Raw genomic sequence first — 27,436 nt, forward strand, 5'->3', positions numbered from 1 at the left:
GCGTCACGAACGTGAGAACGCACGCGAACGTGAGCGAGAGGAAAAGTTTGAGAAAGAGAAGGCAGCACTGATCAAAGACATACAGTATTGTGATCAGTTATTGGCACAGAGACAACGGCTGTCTGAGAATTCTGTAGGAAGTACAGTGGAAGTGTTTAGCAGATTTTCGCCAAAAGCCGAGGAAAAGATTAGTGCCTGTGAGATTGGCTGCCGATTGATAAGTGAAGGGAAAAGGCTAGCTGCTAACAATGCCTTAGTGGCAACAGAGGCCGTTAAAGGCCGCAGAGAGAGCGACGAGGTGCTGTGCCAACAGATGACTGTGGAGACAGCTAGGCCAGCTGCGAACAAATTGGCACAGTTACCGCGTGTGTGCGTCGCTGGTAAGGTTAGCGAGGTTGCTAGCGAGGAAAAGGGTACTGTTGACGCGACAGAAGCGAGCACCCATGTAGAGCCTGTGCGTGCAGAAGTGAAGTGCGAGCTGGACGATGCAGTTGAGAGTGGTTCTCGGGATGGCGAGCTCCGTAGCTCACGAGAGAACAACTGCATTGTTCAGGGATCGGTGCGGCTCTCCGCCAGTCTAGATAGCCTAGAGAGGGATGGTTCAGTTATTAATCATTCAGACTGTGCGCGTGAGACAGCGATCGATACCGACGGGCTGTGTGCCGATGCACAGCGTGAGCTGGGCAATGTAGCAGAGGGCAGTTCGCAAGAGTGCGAGTTGTCTTACTCGAGTAAAGCCTGCTGCATTGTGCCAGAGTCGGTTGAGCTGTCCGCCAGTCGAGGCAGAGAGAGAGTAGATTTAAATATAAATCACTCAGACTGTGCGGGTAAGAGACCGATCCGGGCCGACGAAATGTGTACCGGCCAGCACGAGGCACGAGGCGACATGAAAACGAGTGCAAAGAGAAAGCGCCGTAAAAAGAAGCGCGGTAAAGACCGAGAGACGGTAAATAATGTAGCGCCGCCAAAAATGGCGAGAAACCCAAATGGGCAGGGCGCGAGGAAAAAGATGCGGTCGTCTCGGACGATGTTGACGCATCCAGAACGTTCGAGCCACCGGTCAAAGGGGGCCCGCGAAGAATGTTCTGCGCGGACGCGGACAAAGGGCACGGGGCAGTTAAGCTCCTCGTCGTTCCGTAGTTCTTTTTATAGCTCAGCGTGCAGTTCGAAGAAACGCAAGGTGGCAGGACGAGACCAGGTGGGGAGAAGCGACGCGGTCAATCGGGTTTGTGTTGAAAGCGGGGCGCGAGGACGCAAATTGGCAGGAGACCGTAACGTCTTGGGGGAGCTGATAGTGAATCAGCCCTTTTGTTGTCTCTCGGCAGCCAGAGTAGCTTTCAGACCACGTCCACCCCGGGTTCGACTCAAAGTATGAGTCAGACGGAAGCGTTTGGAAAGGGAGGCCAGGAGCGCTTCCGCAGAAATGAAGTGTGTAGTTTTTTTTATTTTGAGCATTGGAAGGTTTTCGCGATTTGAGACTGGGATTTCTTTCAACGTGTAAGGTATGAGCTTTGTTTATGTTTTGGTTTGAGAAAGCTCCGAGATTTGAAAGATGCGTTTTATGTAAACATGTAGTCTCGCGAGATGCTCATTAATAAGTAGATAGGCTTTTTTTTTGTGTGTGTGCGAGTAACCTGAAGGTCAAGGTTATCGTCGAAAGGCCTATGGTAAAGCGCGTGTGTTATTGAACCTTCTTTAAGTGTTTTTGAACTTTGTAAGGTTAGGCGCGTAGGTTTTCAGTGAGTGCATGATTTGCACTGAGAAGCGTTCTTAGTTCCATTAGCGCGTGTCCTGTGTGGACGGAAGGGAGCAGATTTAGGACTGGGTTGCTCTGGCAGCCGTATTCTGACTTCTCTGATAAGTATGCGTGGAACGAGTTATTAAGACGCATTATTTTAAGAGTTCTGCGGAGTGTGTAAGTCCCGCGAGTTTAATCGTTCGTTTATGTCACGTGTCCTGTAGGACTTTCAGGGAAGAAACGTGAGTAAGCGTAAGTGAAAAGTTTGCCTACAACGCAAGTACGCGTTTAGTTTAGTGACCACAAGGCTAGTGCGCTTGTGATTACGTACTTGTGAGGTTGACCAGATTGTTCAGTGGCACCAATACGTGTGATAAGTACGCCACTGCGATAGATTGGAAACATGCTGTTCGTGTAGTTAGGCCACTTATGTTATGTTCGGCTGTTTTCATTTGTTGTTTGCATCCTCAACGACCCTTTTGTTTTGCAACAACAATAGTGCTCTGGTCTTGTCGGCAATCAAGGAGAAATGCATGGCTGTTTGGAAGGGTGGTTACAATTGTTTTGTCAAAATTGGGGAACTAAATGATCAGGGTTGATTTTGACTCAGTAATAGCCTGGCGAGTCAGGGGTGAAGAGCCTGCGCTTACACGTGGGGCAGCGCTGTGTTGTTTGGTTTGTTTGACGTATGTTTTCCAGGGTCCAGGATCCCGAGGGTTGTCAAACGAGGCTCGACCCCAGTACCCTGCAGCTTCTTTTATCGTTCCTCCTGGCCAGCGAATTGAGTTCACCGGCCATTCAGAACAACCGGGGCGAGGACGAGCTGTTAGATATGGAGCTGGTTCCTGAGGCTACTTCGAGTTCCCCAAACCGCTTCGAGTGGCAGCACAGCTAATTGAGGAATGCGGAGGCCGGAAGGCGCATTCCAGAGAAGCGACCAAGACAACAAGTTCGTGCGTCGCCGGGATTAGAAGGGGGCCTGGGACAATGGAGCTCAATCGACCCCCTTCGTCTTTGAAGAAGGCATTTGCCACCGCTGCGGAGCCGAGTCGCCGGGGTTAGCAGGTGGGCATCCGACAATGAAGCAGGTGCACGAGTGCCCCCCCCGCTCCTTCTCCAGCCTACAAGTGGATTGCCAGTCTGCGTGGCAAGAGCGCAGAGAGCCCCGACAGGTGTGCCACGCGACACGGGCGCCTACCATTGGCTGCAAGTGGCGTCATCGGAGTGGACTCTCCCATTGGTCAAACATGACGTGACTTGCAGTGCTCGAAGGGCTTATAAGAAGCCTTCCAGAGAGACCTGAGCATTCTGGGACATGCCCTGATTCCCTGATTCACCTCTCTCGAACTTCTTGCCGCGGGCCGCAGCGTCCGAGTTGCTGCCGGCCCGTAATGTCAGTACGTCTGGTACTTGACGCTCCCCTCCTTGTAATTAATGTAGAATAAATCCTCTCAAGTTTTGGGGTTTCCATCCCGAAGTCCCGGCCTCCAAACCCTACACCGCACATTGAGAGATAGAGAGGCACACACACACGCACGCACGCACATTTGAGTGCCGTTGACAAGCCAGTTAACGTGCTCTATTAGGAAATGCTAGAACTCGCGAGAATTGAGTTAATATGAGACAAGCAGTTAATTGCTCCAGCTAGAAGCAGTGGCGTAGCTGGGTCGTCTGGCACCTGGGGCCCATAGGTCGTCTGTCACCTATCCCCCCCCCCCCCACTCTTGGGTGTAATCAGGAAGGAATCAGGAATTTCCAGGAAGGGGGGGGGGGGACAGTGATGCGTTAGCACCAGCACAGCCGCCTTAGATAACGCGCATGCCCCCTCCCCTCACCCTCACCCTTCGCTTTCGTTGCGAGAAATCGCGAATGGAGCCCGTATACAAGCTTTTTTATTTTCTGCACCAAATAACACAGGGTGCTGCACTGATAACTTGTGACAAGCACATTTGCACCTTTGCTGTCAGACTGTAAGATTTTGCAGCCAATACAGATGCGGCATCGTGGAAAATATGTCTCACAACTAACAAAAATATTTTAATAAAGTTTTAATTAGCGTTTTTAGAGGCAATGTTGCATTTGCAAAATTTAAGCCCGACAGGCATATGTTGCCCAAGAACAACTTCCGAAATTTTTCGTAGGTGCTGCAGCGTGCAGTAATTTGGCTGTGGGCAGTCCTGAACCCAAACGAAAATTAAGTAGCGTGTCAGTGACGCTGATCTCCTCGCCATATTATAAAACGCCGCCTGTTTCCCTGCTGCACGGGCGTCAATTTGCTATGACAATTACGAGTTCTCTTCCTTATGATCCATAAAGCCTTTATTTTAATATAGGAAAAATGAGACATCCACCCAATAGTAGCAATTGCTACAAGGGAAATCCATACGGGATCCTCGAAAGCCTCGCATTTGAAGAAAAATTCGTCCTGTTCCGGTACGAATTTTTGTTCAACTGCGAGGCTTTTCTTTCGAGGATCGCGTATGGGTTTCCTTTGTAGCAATTGCTACACTTGAGTGGATGTCTCATTTTACCTTTATTAATTGCTTCAGAACTATTACCTCAAAGCCTTTCTTTATTAGCTTCTATTGACAAACGTGATTATCCGAGCTGCGGTACCGCGACAAGGTTTGGGAACGGAATAGAGCACGCTTCGCGTCGAATCCTGGCGTCTACATGCAAAAAAAAAAAATGATCATGAAGAAGAAAAGAGAGAGAGAAGGCCGCGATGAAGCCCGTGCCAGCGAAAGCTTGCGCTACTGTTGGTCTGCACCCACAACAGAGAGGATAGAGAGATCGACGTCACTGGTGCACTGTTTCATATTTCTTGTGGTACTGGTACACTGGGCCGCCCGCAGTGGCAAAGTACTGCACGCTCTAGCACCCAAGATGATCTTGTTTAGAGAAAAAGTTTTTGTTCAGTTAATAATATGACTTTGGGTCCTCAATTCCCTAAATGCAGTGATTTTTCTATTATTGCTAATCAAGCTCTTATTTAAGATATCCTTATTAATTACCTGCCATATTTCGCACGATACCGAGTTCCTATAGTGGTAACAAAGACACATAACCTGATAGAATATCGGGAAATATTCTTCCAAAATTCATTTTCTCTTTACAAAATTCCAAAAATTCCGTGCAGCTGAAACAAGGCACTGTTTTTGTGACGTGAAGTCACACAACAACAAACTGATAAAGAGACGGTTAGCTAGGAATATGATTCAACACCGTGAAACTGATACAAAACTAATACAAACGATACAAAACTTATAAATGGAACACTCTATACATACTGACGACACAAAAACCGGAGTGGGACATTGAGCATTTTGCACTAAAACGTAATGACCGCCCCACCCCCAAATGGCACCTGGCTGGCGTTCGGCTGGCGTTCGGGCGCCCGCCACTTATGATGCAAATCGGCGCGACAACTAGACGAGCGACCCGGCGATGGTGAATCGCAGAAGGCACTCATTAAGAGAAGTTGAGTAAATACGGACCACTGCACTATATCTGGAGCGCCTGAACGCCAGCCAGTGAGGAAATGTTCTTACGCACAAGATGCTTTCTGTACCAATATTCACAAAACTTCTGTAACGTGTATATACGAGCGGTTCCTCATCGGCTAGCGTTCCAGCACCCACGTCTCATGATTATTGTCGATGTAAAAAGGATACAATAGCCGGGGAAATCTGCAATCGCGAACGTAAAAAAAAAGAAAAGAATTTCTGGCAATACAGGCCCTATATACGGCCGAATTCACAAAGCTTTTCGTTCGTAAGTGTTCTCTACTATCGGCCGGCTGCCTTCGCTAATATGTCCGTCGTCACGATTGCCTTATATCTGCTCTTACGAACAGTTCTACCGTAAGAACTATTTTGTGAATACGGGCCGTGACGCTAACGATGTCAAGTCAAGTCAAGTCAAGTTTATTTACAACACGTGCAAAGTACAGTGTTGAAGGCCACCCTGGCAAGAAAGCTGTAAACATACAGCTTGACGAGGCCAGGGGGCCACCACCAGGCAACATCAGCATCGCACACATCCGCAGTGCAAAGAACAAGTTTTCGTAAGCAGCTTTAGTAATACAACACGTGGTACATATCCACTTCCCTGGGCATGAATAGATCTTCATACATGCATATTCATTACGAGCGCATTGAAGTTCGGGTGAATAACATTAGTGCCAGGGAAATATATACTGTAATGGGCTACTTCCCACCTCACCATTCCATTCCGTGAGCTATTTGCTTGCAGCTCCAGACACCATGCAAATATCGAGCGTATAGGCTGCCTCCTTTCGTCGCCTTATGTAGCGCGTCTTCACTGCAAACGCATTGCAGAAGTAGGAGGCCACTGCCTCCGCTTAAACGGCGGTACAAACACGTGGCAGTGACGGGAGTTCGGTTACAGCGTTCATGATTCACGTCTCTGACTGCGCCCTGCGAGCCTATATCATCGAAGCGGGGCCTCGTCATCTAGCCTTTCGGCGTTGGCTACCCAATAAGTGAGTTCGTGAGCCCCCTTCGTCACCGTGCGCAGATTATATATAGAGCAAGCCGCCCTCCCCCTAGCAAATCATGCTACCCTCGAAATTGCTTTGTGCGTCCATGCTTGTTTGTACGTTTTGTTTTCACTCTCTTTATTCCTGCGCAATAATGGAAGCCCATTGCACGTAGTCACGTCGACTCGCTAATTTCTCAGCGCGCGCACGAAGTTTGCTCATCAGAGCACCGCAGAATCTCCCCTATTCCGCACTGGCTGCTCCGGAAGAACATATTGATTGCAGGTAAAGTGAATGTACAAGGAGTGCCACGTGATGGCAATTGCATGTATGCTCATTTTCTTGGACTAAAAGCTACATTAGGCTGAAAGGGACGTGTGCGTTAGAGTATCTCCTTTTTGTTTGTTTATGTATATGTTCTGGGCAGAGGACACAGACAATCAGAATAATGTGCGGACCGTTTGTGCGCACCTGCTCGTGGGCGTGCTGTTGTGCGTCTTCACGTTTTTTCAACGTGGCTTGTTCTTTGCTGAAACTCTGTGCCGGTGTTGTGGTTTGATCTGTTTTGCTGCTTTGATCTGAAGGAAGGAAGGAAGGAAGGAAGGAAGGAAGGAAGGAAGGAAGGAAGGAAGGAAGGAAGGAAGGAAGGAAGGAAGGAAGGAAGGAAAACAAGAGGTGAAAGGCAGAGTAGTTAAAGGGACAGACAACCGCTCAGAACATGAATCGAGATAACCATGTGATGGAATGATTGCCTATACATCGTAGTGGCTAAAACGAGCCATGTTTTTCTCATTAAACGTGGATTTATATTTTTAATTCATCACTAAAAGTCGCGAAAAATGACCTTTGGCGCCTCACGCGGCAAGAACATGAAGCTGCATAACAGGTCCACCACGTGACCTTCTACTAGTGTACGTGTTTACTGGTCTTTTTTATTACTATTGAAATGCAGTATACTATTTATTATAAGTTTTTCCTGACTAACAATGTTCAGGTAAGCCTTCGTTTGTAATGAGCAGAAAAGTGGCGCTGCCTTCGCCTTCGTTTTCGATGAGTTGACTTGGCTCGTCTATCGACAGAACAACGACGACGGGATCCAGCCAGCCATGACGTAGGTAACGTAAGCGTGTACTTGGGGGGAAACGTGGTACAAATATAAGAAATGTCTGTACAACAACGCGAACTTATTGCACCAGCTTTTTATCTTCAAAAGTGGTTGAAAATGTCAAAATGTAGTTGGTTAGGCACAGTTACACTCACTCCTGTGAAAGCAGAACGATGGGCGACTTTCACAATTGGCGAGGCGGGCTATTGACATCGCTCTCACTTCTCAGCGTTGCTGGAGGAGGGACTCTTACTTTTTTAAAGGCTGCTCAGATCGAAAAATTCTGCTTACTATGTATCCACGCGCTTTTGGAAGTAACCGCTGCAGACGTAAACACTACTGAGGGTGAGCTTTGCGTTGTGCCATAAAAAACTGGGTCCTTAAAAATCGATTGTCAGTCTTTTCGCCCAGGTTAAGCATGCGGTTGGCGACTCTGCACAGGGGGATGGGGTAAAGGGGAGAAAAGATAAGAAAACAAGAGAACATAAAAAAAAGAAACGCATCGCTTCGCAGATTCTATAGTTTTTCAACGAATCCCGTTTCTCGCTATGTGCCACAAGCTAAGCGAGGTAGCCGTAACCTCACTTTGCTGATGTGCACTGCATATCATTTTGTTTCATCATATCCATCTCAAGTAGCATGCTAAGGAATGCCGCCAGGAAAACCTCTCCAGGATTCATCGGAGAGCTTTTTCTATCTCTCTCTTGTGGCCTCAGGTAGCACTTGAGATCTCACAGGGCGCCTTATGTGCAAATTACTTAACTAACACTAACCTGATGTTCCTCAAACGTGCACTGAATTATCTGTTGGCATATGCGAGTTTTTTCCTCTTCGTTTTTTTCTCTGTCTTTTCCTCTTGTGTGTGTGTATGTGTGTGCGCCGAATCTTTCCTTGAGAACTGCGACTTGGCTTAAATGCGGCCCCTAATCGGAGCTTCGTCCTCTAAACCAAGGAACGTACGTCGCGGTCACGTACCGCTGAGAGCGCCGCCTTCGCCTGGAGGAAAAATGCTAGAGCAGCGTAAATTGAGCATACAAGCATGTATAGTATATATACAGTACAAGTTATATATACCACCTTGTGTAGCGAACTAGGTGCGCTAAAGAATATAAAAATAATACATCTATTGCGAAAGGAAAGATCGTTTGCTTTCTTCACTCAGTAGTCCATATGTCTTTTCTACAGAGAAACGAGAGAGAGAGAGAAAGAGAGAGAAAACGATTTCGTAGCTCGGTTGCGTGTAGACGACGCGTGTTAACAGCTGTGTAACGCAAACGAAGTCTCCTGCTGGCTCCTCTCTCCGTCGTGCTAGGTGCCAACGCCACGTCAACACTGCAAGTGCTGGTACAGTTCGTATCCCACCTGCTCCCAGTTGTTTTTTTCATCCACGTTCAGTTGCATTATCTATAACACACACACACATATATATATATATATACACACACACACAACGCGAAGAACAGAAACAGAGGGGCCCGATGTTTATTAGTCATATCGTAAGACGCCAACAAAGACACCAAGGATAGCGGGGAGGGGGGGGGGAATTATCTTTACTTATTAATGGAATGAAACAATTGATAAGTTAATCGAAATCAACATGAATGAAAAAGCAACTCGCCGCAGGAGGGGCGCGAACCCACGTCTTCGCATTTGAGCTACTGTTTGAACTACCATTTGAGCTACTGCGGTGCCGTTTTCCCATTCACTTTCTGGGGTACTTGTGTTTTACTACTAGAACTAACCTTGGGAATGCTAGCCAGCGCCACCACTCACAAACCTAGGCGGCCGATGTGGAACATCCTTTCTGCCGCAAGAGTCACGAGTACGTGATCTATTTGGGTGAGTGGGTGACGGCGATTGGTCAATAAACCCACACATGCGACAGAAGGCATCAAAGCTGCTGAATTCGTGATCCTCGCTTTGTAATGAATGAGAATAAAGGAAACCGTGGGGCACGAATATATATATATATATATATATATATATATATATATATATATATATATATATATATATATATATATATATATATATATATATATATATATATATATATATATAGCGTATGTGAAGCATTAATAGACGGGCTGGAGCGCAAGTGACATTTTGTTCCTGGGAAGACACCGGATATTTAGGAGTAAGATGTTTCCGCTCCTCCTAAAGTTCATCCATGATACGTAGTTAATGGTGAGTCATTTAGGTTGACGTAGAATGGATGACGCGCAGACTGTTGCGCTCCGGGTCAAGCTTCTTGTGTTACCAAGTGCTGTTGTGTTACCAGATAGAGTATTGTTCTCTTGTGGGAACTCCGCGCAGGGAGTTACTCCCCCCCGACGAAACAGGTTAGTGACGTGGCGCTTCCCATGAGGCTGTGCGCCGCGTTCGGCGGAGTCGCAGCAGTTCTCATGGTTGACGGTTTGTTTATACCTGTGAAGTGGCGTTCCGTGCGAGCTTTTCGCCGATTTTTTTTCTCCGCATTTCCTTCCAGAAAGTGCTATAGGCGTGCCTGAAGTTCATTGTATCTTAGCTTAATCTACGTTAACTGTGATCATTTTGCTGACGACGATGAATGAAAAAGCAACGTCTTCAAGTGTGGAAGAAAGCATTTAGGTATACCTCGAAGCTGCTTGTTGACTCGTGGTGTCGGCTCAGGTTTCTGTGTTTTCGTGCTGCGCCACCTTGGCTTGTGTTCTTCAGTACATGAAATGCGACTTTTATGTCCTTCTATATGCTTACAACGTACTGTAATATTTGAAAGGACCGCGTAGCAGTGGCAACAGTAATCGCAGTTCGAGCGACAACGCCCGTGCTAGTCGCACATGAATGACATGCATATTCCGAGTTTGTGGCGATGCTGTGTTATTGCCAGTGAGAAAGACCGGAGTGCAAGTAACTGTTTTTATGTATCTATGTACGGATATCCTCCCCAAGAAAAACTGTAGGACGTAAGTACGTACTGTACGTAAAGCTTCTTACTAAGCGATGTGAATCGAACTGTTGTCGCGTAGTTCTGTCTTCATCACGTCGTTGCTTGCAATACTGCATTAACGGTATGCTCTACACCAGACACTGATTTGAGAGCATACCTGCTGGGCTCTGAGTGTGAGGATTCGTTCGACAGGTCAGCGATGCAGCTCCGTTTCGCAACCGAGAGACATCGCTTGGACGCTGAGCAAGTACGGCGGTCAAAAAAAAAAAAAAAACGTGTGACTATACACTTTTCGGTGTTACGTGGGCTGCTTCGGGTCATGCTCACACGTAATAAATTGTTGCTCTGCTTACACATGCACTTACATATTTCTTGCTCGCTGTAACTGGCGCACTATACTTCTTGGCCGCGAACGGCGGCACTACGCGAAGTCGCTATGCTGGTTTCAGAATTACGACTCACACGCTCGTTCATACGAGATCTGGCTCTTTGAAGTTAACAGAAGACCTTAATCAACACAAAAGTGATAATTCAGAATAGTGAGAAAACAAAGTTAATGGCATAATTTTTCAGAATTAGCATGCCATTCTGCGAGTGCTGAAGCGACTCGCTATAGGCGGTTTCGTGGCACACACTATCGTCGCAGTGTATACTGGCAGCGTTGCTTCTTCTTGTGTGTCGCGTGTGCGTTGGATGTCTTTCAAAGTTCTGCATTGGGCGTTTCTCAAATGTCTATATATGTCATGTTTTATATGCTTTCATTGACTTGTTTCGTTGAGTTTGACGCGGTCTTGTGTGCATATTTCGAAATATGACTAGTAGCCTCTGCATATAAATATTTTCACGAAAACCGACGCGATAGCACGTTTTGTACTCCCGTTGCACCTCGAAAAAACTCCGTCCAGCGCGAGGTATTAAAGAAGAAAGGGGGGGGGGGAGAAAAGACTCCCAAGGCTCCACGCAAATAGTTCCGCTTGCATGGAGTAAAAATTCTACTCCGATCGCACGGAGTATCATAAACTCCCAACCGGGAAGTCACTATAGCGGACAAGCATTATACTCCCACCTGAGAGTTTTTTTTTTTCGTTTATGGTGTGATACGTTCGCAAACAATGATAGAAAATCAGTACTGTTGAAACATGACTGTGGGCGCGTCGGAACGTCCATTGTGGGTCGTGGATTACGCACATCGAATGTGAACAAGCGGTTTGAGCGAACTGCCTGAAAATACACAGCGTAAAAGAAGCCAGCGGCTTGGCGTTCGCCTGCAGCCGAATCCGCCTCGCACTTCCGGCAATATGTGCGGCACGACCCGGCACCTTCGTGTCAAAGATCCGTGAGAGAGAACGGGGCACCGCGCCACCGTGGGAATGTAGTACGCCTGTCAGTCTCCCGCGCCCCTTCTCGGCACGTCGCTCTTTCGAGCACAAGCTCCTTCACTGGCCTACTTTGTATTCCACTCGCATAGCTTTTTTCCGAGACCTCAGCGGAGATGTTGATGGGTTGATATCCGAGGGATTACCTCACCGGCCCATTCGGAAACTTTTCGTCGCACTGACGCCGTCATTGACTGGCAAAGGGGCGTTTACTGGAAAGGCATCGCTCCCTGTACAGTTTTCGAGCCCCTATTTCGATCCTCGTTCCGTTTTGGCCACTTTTTTTTATTACATGAAATTTAGGAGATGTTCGTGCGTTTAGGTGGTACCGGCTACTCCGTTTCTCGTGGACCAGGTATATACTAGATATGACAAAGCAAACTGCTGAAAAGTAACAAAGAAAACATGAGACAGTCAGGCGGCGTGAATTCACTGAAACCGTTCACCACACAAATCACATCAAAAACAAATGTGAAGATAAAGGTCATCTCGTATAAAAGTAAAAGGTAAAACTCACAACACATTAGGACGGATAGTCAGCTCACATACGATAAATGCAAAACGCAACATGTCACATAAGGCATTCTGAAACGTGAAGACAGCTGTCATACACTGAATACAGAAAACATGAAATCAGGTCACAGCAATTCAAATTGTTATGGGGCACAGAGAGGAATAGAAACTGCACTCAGTGATTTTCAGCAATATTACTATTTACCAGAAATCTTCGGAGGGCTACTAGCGCTCGCCTTTGTAACGTATCTGTTGGCCATAGGCCTAGGATTGTTTTAATTGTTATGGGCCTGAGGTCTATTGTCATTCAGGTGGGTATCAGATGGCGTCTTTCAGTATTATATCGCAGGCATATTCCAGCAATAGATCATGTATGTCTTTATCCGCGTGTCCACAAGTGCATTGCGGACAATCAGCGCGACAAATTTTCGGTACATAAGTGTTTCAAAAGATAAGCTGGTATTCAATGAGCGTGATATACGAAAATCAAAGCAAGGGTCAGTGGCAAATAATACTGAAGACTGAATTTTTATCAAACCATGCTTCTTTGCAACTACGGGCTGGAGTCTGTCATAAGATAAGGCGCAACTCGCCTTGTTATAAGAGGCATAGTTTTGAAAGTTGGAAGCACACCTGGCATGCATTCCACCTGTTCTGTATAACCGCTGAAGACGGACACTATACGCCTCGGTTGTTGATCGGTATAAAGCGCGACCTGGGGACGTATTCTCGGATGGTCGATTTTGGCGGTATCACTTTCAGTACGCGCTTATTGGCCGGCTAAGCAAAACCGGGTGACCTGATTGGCTGGTTGAGCATTACGCCACGCGAAGGCGACAGTATCGCCGAACGTGATCGTCCGAGAACACGTCCGCTGATGAGGCGCCATTCCGCCGTCGCCAAGCTCGACCCATGCTGGCCGCGCGGCGGCATAAGGTAACGGCAGCATTGGCCGACTACTTGCAGACTGAGACCCTTCTATTGGCTCGGCCTGCTTCGAACTGCCGCGCATATCGGCACTTGCGGAGGTGCCGCAACAGCGGAGTCGCCGTGACGCGTTCCATTAACGTGAAGTGACTGGCAAATCTTGTCCGTCGCCGCGCTGGTTTCGCCATGTTTCCCTCTTCCATCCATACTGTCACGACGTGTTGTCAGAGTCTTATCCTTCGAGGCGCCGTGCCGCGCACTCCCCTCGCCCAATTAATCGCACCGCCGCGCGAGCAGCGAGTCACTAGACGGAAAGTGCGAGTCGACGCTAGAAAGAGCTTCGCAAAACAAGAAGCGAAAGCTTCAGGAAAAAAAAAGAAGAAAGCGCGACGTGCCGGGGCGCGCCTGTCGTGGCAACTCCGTCTACAACGCCGGTCGCGCGCACCAGAAAGGATCGTTTTGCAGTGCCATGCTGCGCTGGCGCGAGTAGACAGTTTCGTGCTCGCCGATGCGGCGGTTTCTGGTCTGTCCCCTAAGCTGTGCGGTGCCGAGGGCTGCTGACCGCTGCGATCGAGATCTTTGCCGGGGCCGTTCGGAGTGCACCCCTTCTCTTCCTGCACAGAAACACATACCGGTGCAAGGACACTGACACATATATGGCTGTACAGGTACGTCAGGGTCATTTGCTTTGCTCCATTTTCATGTCCTTCCATGTTCTTCTAATCCCGCACTGAAGTGTTCCTTCGAGGGCAATTAGTAGCATTTAGCTTAGCTCTTGTCTTATTTCGCTTCTGTCAGCCACCGAATGCACCGCATGAATAAGAGGCCGAATTCCCAAAGACTTTCGTTCGAAGACCTACGTGTATGCAATTTGGCCAGCCGCCTTCGGTAATGATATATTCGTTTTCACGATTCACCTGCGCCTGATCTTTGGAAAGGTTCTGGTGTTCGATGTACGTACCTGGTATAAATACGGGCCTGGTGGCCCCATTCACAAAGCTGTTCGCGCATGGCGATGGTTGAAAAGCACAGGCACCAGCCAACTTCCCCATCCCAATGGCAAAAATTTCTCACGAGTGAGAACCTTTAGGAAACCCCAGGGCTCATATTTACAAAAATTCATATTTAGAATTTTTTACATTGTACGTATAATGATGCCCTCCGCGATTGGTCGTCGTCCCTATGGTGGTTTCGTTGTTATGCCGATTACTGCAGTGTACGGCAGGTGTCAAAATGCCAGCCATTGAGGGAACGCTCCTGCGTATAAAGATTTGGTGAGGTGGGCCCAGGTGTCGGGTCCGCGAAGCTTTTCGTGCGGTGTCGTTGGCCAGCACCTCGTTCGCTGTCACCGCTGTCCGGGGATTGATTTCACGAACCGCTTTTGCGCACATGAACGGCTCTCACTAGTTCGAAGCTCGGCCGCGGCGTGTGTGTCGAAGGTGGCAAAGTGGGAGAAAGAATGGCGCACAGAAACCTCCATTAAAAGACCACAGATTGTCTAAACGTTTGAGTCAATGGCTCTAATGTGTCAGCAGACGTTAGACTTGATGGTGTATTTATTACTGTCCTCTGCGCTGAGCGAGCGCTTTACCCTGCTTTTTTGAATACACAGTCCAATCGTGCTGACAAAAAGACAGCAGTATGGTGACCTCTTCATGGCTATCACATTTCCAGACGGGACGCACCGGTTATTTCACGTGTACAGCTGACAGCTTTGCAGGTAAACTTGGAAGCTTCGCCGTTCACTTTGTACGCTCCGTCTCGAACACGCACGCGAAATACAGCCTGTCGCAAACGGGCGATAGGCTACCTGTGGTCAGTGAGTATATATATACCAGCAATCGTGCATTGGCGCTGCGCTTGCCAGCAATCGCCTGCAGTGCAAATCTGGTGTCCAACTGAGGGCCGGCAACAGTATGTGGCTGCATTTTGCAGGAGCTGACATCTCCCGGCGACGTAGCCAGTGGCCTTTCGGCTTCTTGAATATATATATATATATATATATATATATATATATATATATATATATATATATATATATATATATAGAGAGAGAGAGAGAGAGAGAGAGAGAGAAATGAAGAGGGAAAGGTTAACCAAAGACGTGCCCATTAGGCTACCCTAAAGTGTGGACTACGACTGTGCATCACGCTTCATGCTCAGCAAGCGCGTACTTCGTGCCGTGCAAATGCATGCTCCAAACAGAGCCACTGAACTAGCCTTACCCATGGCCTCGCTCAAAGCATGCAAAAAGAAAACGGGGCATGCGTCTCGCCTATATATATGTGGCAAGCGTACCATCGATCGAGTCTACGGCGTCTGTAACGTTTCGTGCCTGCTTGCAACCTCTGGGCTTTTTCACGCTCAAGAGGGGAGAAAGGTGGGGAAGCTAACCAGTCGGCGACTATACTGCGGCTCCGGACCTCGCAATGCGCATGTGTGGGGATTTACAAGAGGAGGCGGGGTTTATTTCGATAGCATATGGTTGTTTAACGAGTTACAATATAACAAGTGTGCACCACCGCTATGGCTCCAAGGTCGCCGTGCCCCTCACTGCTGTATTTTACAAATCGTTTGTATAATGCCTATTCGCAATCGGCGTCGCAGGCGTACAGCGTTATGATTGTTTTAGGTCAAAGTATTGCGCAGTTGTCCATCCCAAATTAACGCCGCGATATCCCAGAAGGACTTGTTTTTGGGCTAGATGTCTAAGCTTGCTAAACGTGTTGTTTCTAGCGCAAAGTACGGAAAGAAAAGGGGGGGGGGGCAGGTAGGAGACAGACGATGGCGCTCCTATACCTCTTACCTGTCCCCTTTTTTAATGTTACGTACTTTGCTCTAGAAACTACATGTTTAGCAAGCCGTGGTATCCGTTAGCGCTGCATTGAAATACTATGCTCGAAACCGAATGCCTCGCGTTTCTAAACAGGCTTCACAATCGCAGAGTATTGTCCTATAGACCTTTCTTGTTTTGTTTTTTATATTCAGGCGCCAGAACGCGTGCTTTATGTAGTAAACCGTTTTAAGTGGGCGCAAAACAAGGATCCTGTGTCCTTAACTGCTAGTGCTCTCGAGCAGATTCTCGTGCGAGCTCACAACAGTCCAACGCGAGTTATGGCGCGCCCAGGAAGCTCTCGTAGAAAATGTCAATAGATGGCATTTTTTACCGCCGCAAGTGTGCGTCTGTTGCTGCTAAGAATTGAGCCCACGACCTCACCGTAATCATAAGCGCGCACCCACAGGAGATGGTGTTGGTCCATGCCTGCTTGTGGCTGAGACCCCATGAAGTTTGCTTACTACAACTGAGTAACTTGACCTCTCCTCCAATTGGGTGTAGTGAAGAACATCCTTGCGCGCCCCACTGTCGAAGCAAACTGTGACTGTGACTTGTACGGCCTGTTAAAGTTGGTTAATGAGAGAGAGAGAGAGAGAGAGAGAGAGAGAGAGGGGGGGGGCAGGGCGGTTAACCAGAGGCATGTATGTCTGAATAAACAAACAAACAAACAAACAAACAAAGTTTCCTGTTTGCTACCCTGCACTGGGGTGGGTGATATTGGAGTTGAAAGCAGGGCAAGGAGAGAGGCAGAAAAAAAGGCAAGAAAAAAAATTAACAGCCGCAGGTAAAAGAAAATGCGTTTCAATCACAGGCGTTCGCACAGGCCGGTTGATCTCAAGAAAAGCAGCGCTTGCACGGCCTTCTGATGCGATATTACGTCGTGTCGATGTTGTTAAATCCTTTCTTCCGACAGAGGCTGGTCGTCCAACTGGTTTAGCCCGATGGAAAACGATTGTCGCTGCACACTGTGCTGCGGGCACTGACACAGCGCATGACGAATTATTTTCTCGTCCCCGCAACCGCCACATGCTGCAGTGTCGGCCATCCCTATGCGGGACGCGTAGGCATTGGTAAACGCGACGCCCACCATAGCCTACACAAAAGGGTCGCGTCTCTTCGGGGAAGTCTTGGTGGAAGTCGAAGGCATAAGGTTCGAAATGCGAAAAGCCCATGTCCCGCGCATCGGGGACACGTTATTGATCCACTGGGGGTCAAAATTAAGCCAGAATCCCCTACTACGGCGTGCCTCATAATCAAATCGTGGTTTTGGCACGTAAAACCCCAGAGTTCAATTCGAGGCTTTTTTTTTTGTCTCTCTCACTTTTTCTTGACAAACTAAAGGGGGGTAGGGAGGGGTTTTTTACCCAGGATTTTCTTTCTTCACTGCGATATATAAGTATCTTAAGCGGTATAATTGATGCATCGCTCGGCGAAAAACGACCAAAGAAAAAGAACGAAAGAAAGGGGGAAAAAAGAACACGAGCTCGTTCGTACTGCAATAATCTTTCGTAGCAAAGTGTACCGACCAGTCTCGACGCATCGAACAGGATAACAGCAAGGGTATAGCGGCCTCTCTTATACAAACGAATAGCGCAGTGAATTCAGCCTGGCGCTTTTCTACGGGCATGGTGCCAGCGTATGAACTCGCGCATTGCGACAAGATCAGACGAGCGGCCCGCGTTCGTTCGTTCCTAACAACAAGCCTTTACCGGCCGGCTCACAGTAATGCCAAATAGCAGCTGCCCGACAGAAGTGGAGCATACTTCTCCTTAACGACAAATTGGTATTCGGCCACATACTGTCTATCCTTCTATGGCCCAGACAAGGCACAGAGAATATTCACTTTGCGGCTTCGGATCACCGCTGCCACGACGGTGACATAAGTTGGCTGTGGTGAAGCCTGAATGCCCGCGCCTGCGGACGTTTAGTTGGCTCCCTGCGCGTGCGAATAAGACAACAAACAGAATAATTTTAATATTTGGAGTTTTACGTGCCAAAACCACTTTCTGATTATGAGGCACGCCGTAGTGGAGGTCTCCGGAAATTTTGACCACCTGGGGTTCTTTAACGTGCACCTAAATCTAAGCACACAGGTGTTTTCGCATTTCGCCCCCATCGAAATGCGGCCGCCGTGGCCGGGATTCGATCCCGCGACCTCGTGCTCAGCAGCCCAACACCATAGCCACTGAGCAACCGCGGCGGGTCCACAACAAACAGAAAGACGGGCCTCCGTTCATATTGGCGTTGGCTGACCGGCGATGCGTGTCGAGAATTAATTGCCGGCCGGCGCTGCCAATGCTCGATAGCCGAGCCATGAGGCACGACATGGTTCGACAAATGGTCGCCCTAAACCGAATTCGTTTTCCTGCTGTCGCGGCGCTCGCGATGCGCGCGTCGACAGAGCGCCTGTCAGCGTAAACGCCGTAGTCAGGTGTGCTCTGTGATGCCCACGGCGTCGAGGGACGAGCGAGAGAACTCCCCGTTGCCACTGACCCACGCGGAGCTCATGGTCACGTGCAAGAGTTTACGCTCGCATTGTTTGCAGCGCTGCAAGAACGAGGTTCGGGTGAGCCATCTTCGTTCTTAAGTCTTCTGAGAAAGCTGGTTTCAGATGGTGCATGCACAGCGAGATGTAGGCCGAGAACGATTCTTCCCAGCTGTTTGGCTTTGCTCAGTCAAGATGACTGTGCTCAAAAATTTAATAATGGATAACGTGTAGGTGACGAAGAAGAAAAAAAAAATAAACTGAGCTTCAGGTGCGAGCCTTTTTCTCCACGTTTTTTTCTTCCTTGAATCGCGCAAACAAATCCCCGGTTTACGGGATAATGCATCTCGGCGCAGGCGCAGTGCATGCTTCTATAGAAGGGCCAACTGAGCTATGCAGGAGCCGCCATACCGCAGAATGTGGTACGATTTGAATTTCTCCAAGTAAAATGCTTTAGAAAGTTCCTAAAGTACGACTTACACACAACCTACAGACATGATAGCGTCAGAATGTAATTTGAATATACGAATTCTGTTAGGTGGAAATTCAAACACAAGCCCCTTTATTTTTGCTTATAACGGGGGTGTGAGCTATTGATGAGTCACTGCTTGTAGACTCTGCCTTACGGGGGTATGAGCCATTGCTCGGCCCTGCATCGCGACCGCCGGGATCGGCCCACCATTTTTTTCTATCGGGCCCCATGTCGCAGAATATCCGGTGTCAGCGTCAACGGGGTCTGATAACGCTATCGCGTTACACTCTCAAAGGCGAAGCTTAAGCGTCCTCAAAGTTTTAGTTTCGGGTCTCTGAAGTTGAAATACGCTGGGATGCTAATAAGGATATGTTCTCGCTTTTGCACAAGCTGGCGCAAAGCTCGGAGGGTTTGTCAAGCGCGAGATGCGTCATGGCGACGATTTTGCGGTTCAAAGATTATCGTTGTAACCCCGTGTTTGGCATTGCGGCTATATACGAGACACTGCGTTCTAGCGCTCTCTTGGAAATCGTCCATGTAAGCATGTTTTCTGTCGTGTGTAGGGCATGCTTAGTCGTCTGCGCTCTATTCATCATGATCAAATGCAGTCACACTGGTGCATGCGCTTTTCCTCGCTGCGGTGGTTTTCCTTTTGGCGTACTGTTTCCCCCCGTGACATCGCCTGTGCTCGGAGGCTGCTGAGCGGCCGGCCACGTCAATATACTCGTTTACGACTTCCTGGGAGAGTCTTCAGCAAATTTACGAAAACCACCGCATTGCGCGTTACTACATGTACTGGGCAGCCTTTGTCCCACTATATATATATATGCCAAGAGGATAAATATGAGGACTCATCTTGTAACATGCTTTCTTTCTTTTTTTCTTTTTTTCGTTTCATGGTAGTCACATCGCAGTTAAAGCCTTCGAGTCCTCTGCCCACGATGGTGACCGATTGATGAACGCTGTCGGCGGCGACGGCCAAGACAGGCTCGCGGCACATACGTAGCCGAAGCCCGTACACGGCGCGCACGCTTTTTTGCCCAGGGCTGTTAGCGTCGCGAAACAATCGATGACGCACTGTATATACTCCGTATAACGACTCAGAAATAAAATATTACGACACGGCAGTGTAGCCGCGTCCAGATCACGCTTCGACGTGCCCTGGAAACTTGCCACGCGCGCCGCTTGCTCGTTCATGGAAAGAGAAAGCCTGGCAGGTTTTCTTTTGCTGATGCTGGCAGCTGCTGGCCGCTCTGCCAACGCTTCTGGCACTCGCTATATGAAGTCGATATCTTTCGAGAATCAAATCGATGTCTCTGATATGGTTGAAACCAGCTTGGACTTTGTTATGCAATCTGCAGGGCCCGAATTACGGCCGGATTCATTTCCATAACGTGAAGGACGCGTTTTCTTCTCACGAGAACGATGGTTACGAGCGGTGGAAAACCCGCTGTTGCCGCTGGTAGCGTTTCTGTCCGCTACACATACTTTCTCGCCACTCTTTCCGTGATTTTATGTTTTTTTCTTCCTTTTTTTTTTTTCTTGCCCAGTCTACGGGTACTCCCCGTGTCGTACATCACCGATAACCTTTCCGAGGTATAGCGGAAATCCGAAGTTAGCATGCAGAGTGTGACGTCACAAAGGGGCGCGCTGGTGTTGCCGCTAAATGCTGTGTGAGTGTGAAATTTGACCAATTCTCTGCTGGCGTTAATTTTCTCGACAGTCAAGGATAATAGACGCGGCCAAATTTTCGACAGTTACTTTGCGAAGGTGGCTGGTTGTTCGAACCGGCGAACGGCGATGGAAGAAAGAGTGTAAATGTCGCCCGCTCTTCTTGCCTATACGTATATACTGTGCCTGTTTGTTCACAAACGTACATCTTGACTGGTAGCGCGCCCCTTTGTGTCGCTATTAATGAGGGATGAGGTGCTCATTTTAACTGCAAGCGATTTCATCTCTGAAACTAGTCGGCTTGCAGCATTGAAAGAAAGGAAGTAGCGCTGAGTTGCCGGTATACGCGCGTAATCGGGTTACATGAGCTTGCAACTGTAGAGCCACTATATATTGCAGCCGATGTTTTCCTCTGCCTATATACAAGGCCAATCGGTGCGTATAACCGCGGACTAATGTGCGAGGATGAGAGATAAAGGGCAGATGGGGAATTCGTCATGTAGCGATATACTTTATACGCTTCGCATTTTTCTGATGCTACGTTATTCCTGTGTTCCATATGTCTATTTCTATTTTTTTTATTTGTACCTATTTTGTTCCCTTTCATTGTACAAGCCGTGGATGCATAGCGTCCCGCAGTTGTGCGCGAGCGTTCGACACCTGGACGTGGCAACCGCGTCTCTCACAAGGTAGCAGTGCCAAGACGCTCGTGTACATACTGCAATTTAGGTGCACGTTAGTGCACCTAAATGGTGAACACATGGTGAAAGGTAACCAAAGTCGAAACCCCCCGCTACGGCGTCTCGATAGCTTAAGTTATGACGTTAAACCCTACTTGTCAATTAGTTATTTAGCTAAATCAGGCGTTCACGTATTGGTTCCTCGTGGTTCTTTCCGTCGCGGTGTCCCTCAACGAGGACACCAGCCGCAGTGATCCGCAGTACAGCGGCCACACCATCATTGAACTTTTCGAGCACGCGCGGTTTTCGGTTTCCATCAAGGGCGAACAGACTTCGTCGACTCGCGCGCTACGTTCAGATGAGCCGCGAAGATCGATAGATAGATAGTAGTTTTATTCATGTCAATTCTCGTACACCAAAATCAGGCCTACCAAAGCCTCACCAAGGGCTTGAGTGGCAGCGCCTTCCGCTCGACGATTCCGCTCGACGGCCTGTAGCGAAGTTTCGCAACGTGCCATGAATTCCGGGCCACCTAGACAGGCTCTGTTTTTTCACCGCCCTAGATTTCTCAGTACAAGCTCGAAGCAGCCCTTCTATGCTTACTTATATACATATATATAAAAAAGAATCTAGGCCACTAAAATGCAAAGTGCAATATATATACCGGATTGATGAGACAAGCACGGGAGATTACACTGCGCAGAATATTAATTCAGGAGAGCTAGCTCAGGGCAAGAGCGCAAAGAATAAGTTAGAAATCGATAACAGAGGAAAGTGGAATAAAATTACGCAATCTTTTTTTTGTCCGCGACAAACTTGTCGAAGCAGTGCAGAGCTAGTTGAGCTAGTTGGCGACTCGCACTGAGGCGCGTCATTTGACGAGCTCTGTTTGGTTAAGCGAGGGGCATGGAACAATAAACCTTTTCTCTTATGTTCTTTTTTTCTTTTTTTGTCCTTGCGTTTAGCGTTTGGTCGACGGGCACGCTTAGCATTTGTCCCTCCAAAGTGAAAGTAGCAGCGAACCAGTGTGCATGGGCGCGATTTCTTTTCCAGGCTCTTAACAGCCGACAGATGGCGTTACAACGGTTGGACGTACCCGGAGTCTTAAGTATAGCGAGACGGTATATCACGAAGAACGAGACGGCGCTGGCGCACGGGTAATTATCGACCCGTGCTATACCCGCGCGCGTCCATTATCAGCAATAAAAGACATACAGACGCGTTGTTCGCTCACAGTTAGTTATGTGCTTTGATGCGCAAGTGTTCGCATGGTTGCTCTGCGTAACAAGTGAGAAAAGTGCGGTGACCGCCATTGTTCTGTTCGTGCGCAAGGAAATAGCTCGCAAACGACTGCAGGCAAACGCTGAGCTGCTGGTATACGCGCGCAGAGCCGCACGCGTCTGCCCTTCGAACACCACTATAGTGGCGCTCCTATAAATAAGCGTGCATCGGTAACGTGCGGCCGATGCGCATTTTTCTTGTGCGTGTGACGTGTATGTCGTTGTCGCCATTGTTGTCACCAGTCGTTTACCTTTCGTCTGTTATTTCACGTAAAAAGCTCACGCGCAAATGGCGCAAAATTTATCGTAGCGAATGCTGTCAGCTTCGCTATAGGAAATCCAAAAAACAGAATAGGCTTCTATCCGTTGCTGGATTTGAGAAGGTTAGACACTGGTTATAGTCAGTGTGAAGTGGCTCGGTTTACATATTGAAGAACAAAAACAAAATATTACGCAGTTTTGATTACGCTATGTAATGTGTGTTTCGCTGTGAGCCCGTTTAATTATATATGCAGCGCGAAACCTCGCGCGTGCCTTAGCGTGTTTTTGTAGACACGGTGCGCGCGCAGTTTTGGTTGTGATCCGTGTCGACCACACTCCGACCTGCCACGCGCCTCGCAGTGCGGAGCTTCGTAAGGATGCAGGCCGCTTGCACTGCAGAGCAGTGAATTTCGAAAGCCCTCTGAGCAGCAGTGCCGAGGACGTACCGGTAAAGGAGCTGTTTTTGCACGTCGCGATGAGCGTATTTCAAAACAGCCTCGCCATCACGCGTCTGACTCCGTGTTCTCGCTCTTTTCTCTTTTTGCAGGTAAGTCCTTGGAGCGTCGCTGCTCATCGCACACCGCGTTCGGCGCGACTCGTGCCGTAGAATGTGGCCTTCAGGTGAGGGGCTGTCCAGCAGAGCCTCGCCCGCCGACGCGAGCTCGGCGCGCGGACGAGCGCATAAGCGCGCGCTCCACGGGCTCCCCCCCCGATCGGCGCTCGAGCCAATATTCGGCGGGGCCAGCAGCTCCCAGACAGAGGCCGGGTTATGTGCGCCCGCTGATGGCACAGCCGCAGGTCCAGCCGACGGAACCGAAGCGCGGCCCGGGCGCAGTTGGCCAGGCCTGCAGGCGCCCGATAATCATGCTTGATCAGGGATAGCGCAGATCGGTCATCGCTGACCCGTTTTTAGGGTCCTGGGCCGCCCTTTACGGCCTTCTGGTGATGCGAGATAAAAAGGGGGCCCCGGGTCCATCTTGACGGGATACGCGGGAAGGAAGGCGTGCTCGGCACCCCTGCTTATGTAAACGATAACGCCCTCTCGCAGGATCCCGCGCTGCCCGGCCGTCTTGCGGTTCGTTTGGCAGCGCGCGGACCCGGGTCGTTTATTAAAAACGAGGTCCTGCGGTGGCGGCCTCAAACGGCGCCGCTCGCTGCTGATCGCGTGCCGCCGGCTTCCCAACCCGTGACTGATTGTCCGTTATTAATAATGGCACAACGATCACTGAGGAACCTCACAGGCGCCCTCTTTCGACGCAGAAGCGACGAACGAGTGAGTAAAGTGTGGTGAGAAATCTCGTGCCGTGAATAATAGACTTTTGTCCAGGCAGATGATGGAAACGGCTGTAAGGAAGGCATCTTATGTAGAACAGGCATGCAGACGTTCATATATATATATATATATATATATATATATATATATATATATATATATATATATATATATATATATATATATATATATATATATATATATATATATATATAAAGGTAGTATATTCCACGCTTTCCAGCGATCTTGCGGTTACCGGACTTCTTACATTCTTGCAGAGTTCTCTCGATCCACACAAACACAGAAAAAGCGGATTTTAGATAACTCTAAATTCATGTCTTGGTTTGATTCTTATGTCCCTTGCTTATGCTAAGAGTTCCTTTACTTGAGAACGTAGTTCGCCACGCCCAGTTGTAGTGTAAGCTAATTATTTAATTACATATAGAGAAGGATCGCCACCATCACGGCACCACTGTGCTCTTGGTTGCCGTTGATGTGTTGCACATATGCGCCTGTCACTAGACTATCATGAAAGAAAATGAGAGAAAATGTGAGAGGCAAGGCAGGGATATTGACCAAACTTTAGTTTCCGGTTTGCAGTGGGACGCGTGAAGAAAAGTTAGATATACGAGAGGTAGAGCGCAATCAAGACAGGAAATGTTATAGGTGTTCGCACAAGCCGGTGGATTGCGAAAAGCATAGTGCTTGTACGGCCTTGTGGTGTGATGATGGATCGTGTCACTGTCGCAGAATTATTTGTCCCGAGAGCGGAGAATGATCGCTTTGGCACACATACTACTGCGGGCAGTGGCACGGAATATGATCGATAGTACGTATGCCAAACGTGTATATAGGCATTTTAGTGAACACCACACCCAACCACAGTCGACACAATAGGGCCGCAACTCTCACTCTTATAGTCCTAATGGAAACGGAAAGCTTAAGGTTGGGTCCACGGTGTGTGTAACCGGGCATGTCTGAAGCGCAGTCCGTTCCACTCAGATATCGGGCAGTGGCGTGGAAATAGGCGAAACTTCCTTGCATATTTGCACGCCATTGCAGCGTCCGTCCTGGTAAAAGAAAGATTGATAGACGCTAGCCTTTTTTCATGGCGTGCTCATGAGCGTGCGCGCAATGCTACTACTGCCACAGTAACTTGGTAGCCATGAACAATGTCTTGGTGTCCCTCCACAGCCAAGTGGTGCGTGGTCTTATTGATGTCAAGCGCCAATCGTTCATGCGGTCGTAGCTGCTAGGCTGACCTCGGAGCACTGCGGTGCAGCCTTCGAGTCGCAGAAAATTGTCCCTGTGCGCTGTGGTTCGTCGTTTAAGAAACTCGTTGCTACGGGAAGAGCTTCAAATTCTGCGACCGTAGGTGTTGTCAAGTGAGAGGTTTTGAACTTGGTGGTGGCTTTTGCTGGTGTGATCTCAGCTGCAGTGGAACGGTTTCGGCATGCCCGAGCTGTCCATGTATGTGCACGTGATCGCTGTACCTCGCATGTAATAACTATATGGGTAAGCTGGTTGAGACCTGAAGATGTCAAGTCTGCTTTTTCTGGACAGTAAGGTAGACATGACGTTGAATGAGGCATCAAGGAGATATCGAAGGTCTCGCTGCAGGCGCATAATGGACTAAGGTACCGAGTCACGTTGAACTGGTACTGTTCGCGGGGCGACAAATAACCGAGAGCTGGATTTTTTTTCTTTCTTATTTGGCAACTGGGAAATGTTTAAATTCTTTCTAGGTGTGTGCGAGTGTTCTAAACTTTCAAATAACGAATCGAATATTGTTCTATTTGATTCGGCCCTCGAATCGAATAGTCGCTATTCGGTTAGGTCCTCGAATCGAATAGTCACTATTCAAAAATGCGAATATTTTCCAAAAAGTTTTCCAATACTTCACGTCGTCGACTATGCATGACCAAACATAAAATTGAAGCAAAAAAAGCGATAACTTTCAGCCCACCGGTGGTGGACATAACAGTGGACAGCGCCTGGCGTCCGCTCAGGCAGCCAGACTTTGCGGCTGAACACAATCACTCCCCATAAACTGTTGTTTGGACACGCCGTTCGGCATTGGGTATTGTCGGGTACTGTTTATAGATGCAGCACTTGTCTCGTCTTTTGGATTAAATATGAATGTTTCATTGCAGCACACTTTACACAATCGTGGCACCATCTGCGTGGTTATTCGATCTTGAGAAAAAGCGCTATTTTTCGCTTTGCCATCGCTGTATCGCTGCCATCTGTATTGCTAATGTTGCCGCGAAAGAATACAAATATATTAATCGGTCAATAAGGCTGTCTTCCTAAACAATATATGATAATGCATGACGGCATATGTTCCGAAGAGCCCCGGTTTTGCAAACTGCTTACCTAGTTGTTCCTAACGCTCCCTTTAGTCTTTTACTTTATTTTTTATTTACTTATACTGTTGGTCTGTCGGCCGGTACAGGGTGGGTCAAAAGCAGCACTTCTACAATTAGTACAGCACTTGAATATTCCAATATTACGTAGAGCATCAAAAAAATCAGGTCAATAGCAGCATTTCTGCAATTGGTAGAGTACATGAATAAGCGAACATAAGCGTACATAAGCGAAGCATTCTGTGCATACACCGATAAATAATACAGCACTATAAATGCAATGTTAAAAAACGAGATCATATACCCCCCCCCCAAAAAAAAAGAAAGAAAGAAAAGCGGTGAGCACGATACATGCGTGCGTCTTTCAATGTAGTTTTAAGTTATTCTCAAACTGTTCTGCACTGGTGATTTCTCGCGTTAAGACCGGTAATTTATTCCACTGTTTAATGGTTCTTGGGAAGAAAGAACATGCGTAAGTTAATGTGCATCTACGGTATTTGAAAAGTGCCATCTTTGCTTCTCCGCAGCGTTCTACCCTGTCATGCTATCGAATACTGTTTACTGTTGATGTTAAATCTGTTTTTATTGAGAAGGAAAAAGAACTTTAACGTGGCTATGCGTTTGCGTTCAGATTGTGTAACCGAGTTCAGACAACTGAACATTAATCATTTAGCCTCAATTCTCAATTAACCTCAAGTCTCTCAATTAACCCTGTCTGATAAGGGTACCAGATTATGCCGGCATATTCTAGCGTGGGCCGAACGTACGTTAAATAAGCTTTTAGTTTTACTGACTGTGAGGCTAACTGCAATTGCCGTCGCAAGAACCAAAGCTTCTTTTCGGCAATTTCGCATATTTTTGTAACATGGTTTGATCTGGTTAAATTTGCGGATATATGTATGCCTAAGTATTTGAGCGCATCAACTGTAGAAAGCACCGAAGAATTTACTGTGTTATTAAGAGCGAAGATATGATTTGTTTTATTCGTGATGCGCAATAGAACAGTTTTATTCTCATTTATTT

At 48.0% G+C, this 27,436-nt stretch overlaps 1 protein-coding gene across 3 annotated transcripts in view; it reads left to right on the top strand.

Moving 5' to 3' along the window:
- The window catches only part of ush (Zinc finger protein ush), a 484,642-nt gene that overhangs the window by 311,178 nt on the left and 146,028 nt on the right, over nt 1–27,436 (top strand). The window contains exon 1 of one of the 3 annotated variants that reach the window (XM_065449980.2): nt 13,580–13,757. The exons of the other annotated variants lie outside the window; for them this stretch is intronic. The gene's annotated coding sequence lies outside the window, so the exon portion shown is untranslated. Of the gene's footprint in view, nt 1–13,579; nt 13,758–27,436 lie in introns of those variants that run through there. 3 annotated transcript variants of the gene reach the window in all.

Source organism: Dermacentor albipictus, chromosome 1, assembly GCF_038994185.2.
Source record: "Dermacentor albipictus isolate Rhodes 1998 colony chromosome 1, USDA_Dalb.pri_finalv2, whole genome shotgun sequence".
Lineage (NCBI taxonomy): Eukaryota > Metazoa > Arthropoda > Arachnida > Ixodida > Ixodidae > Dermacentor > Dermacentor albipictus.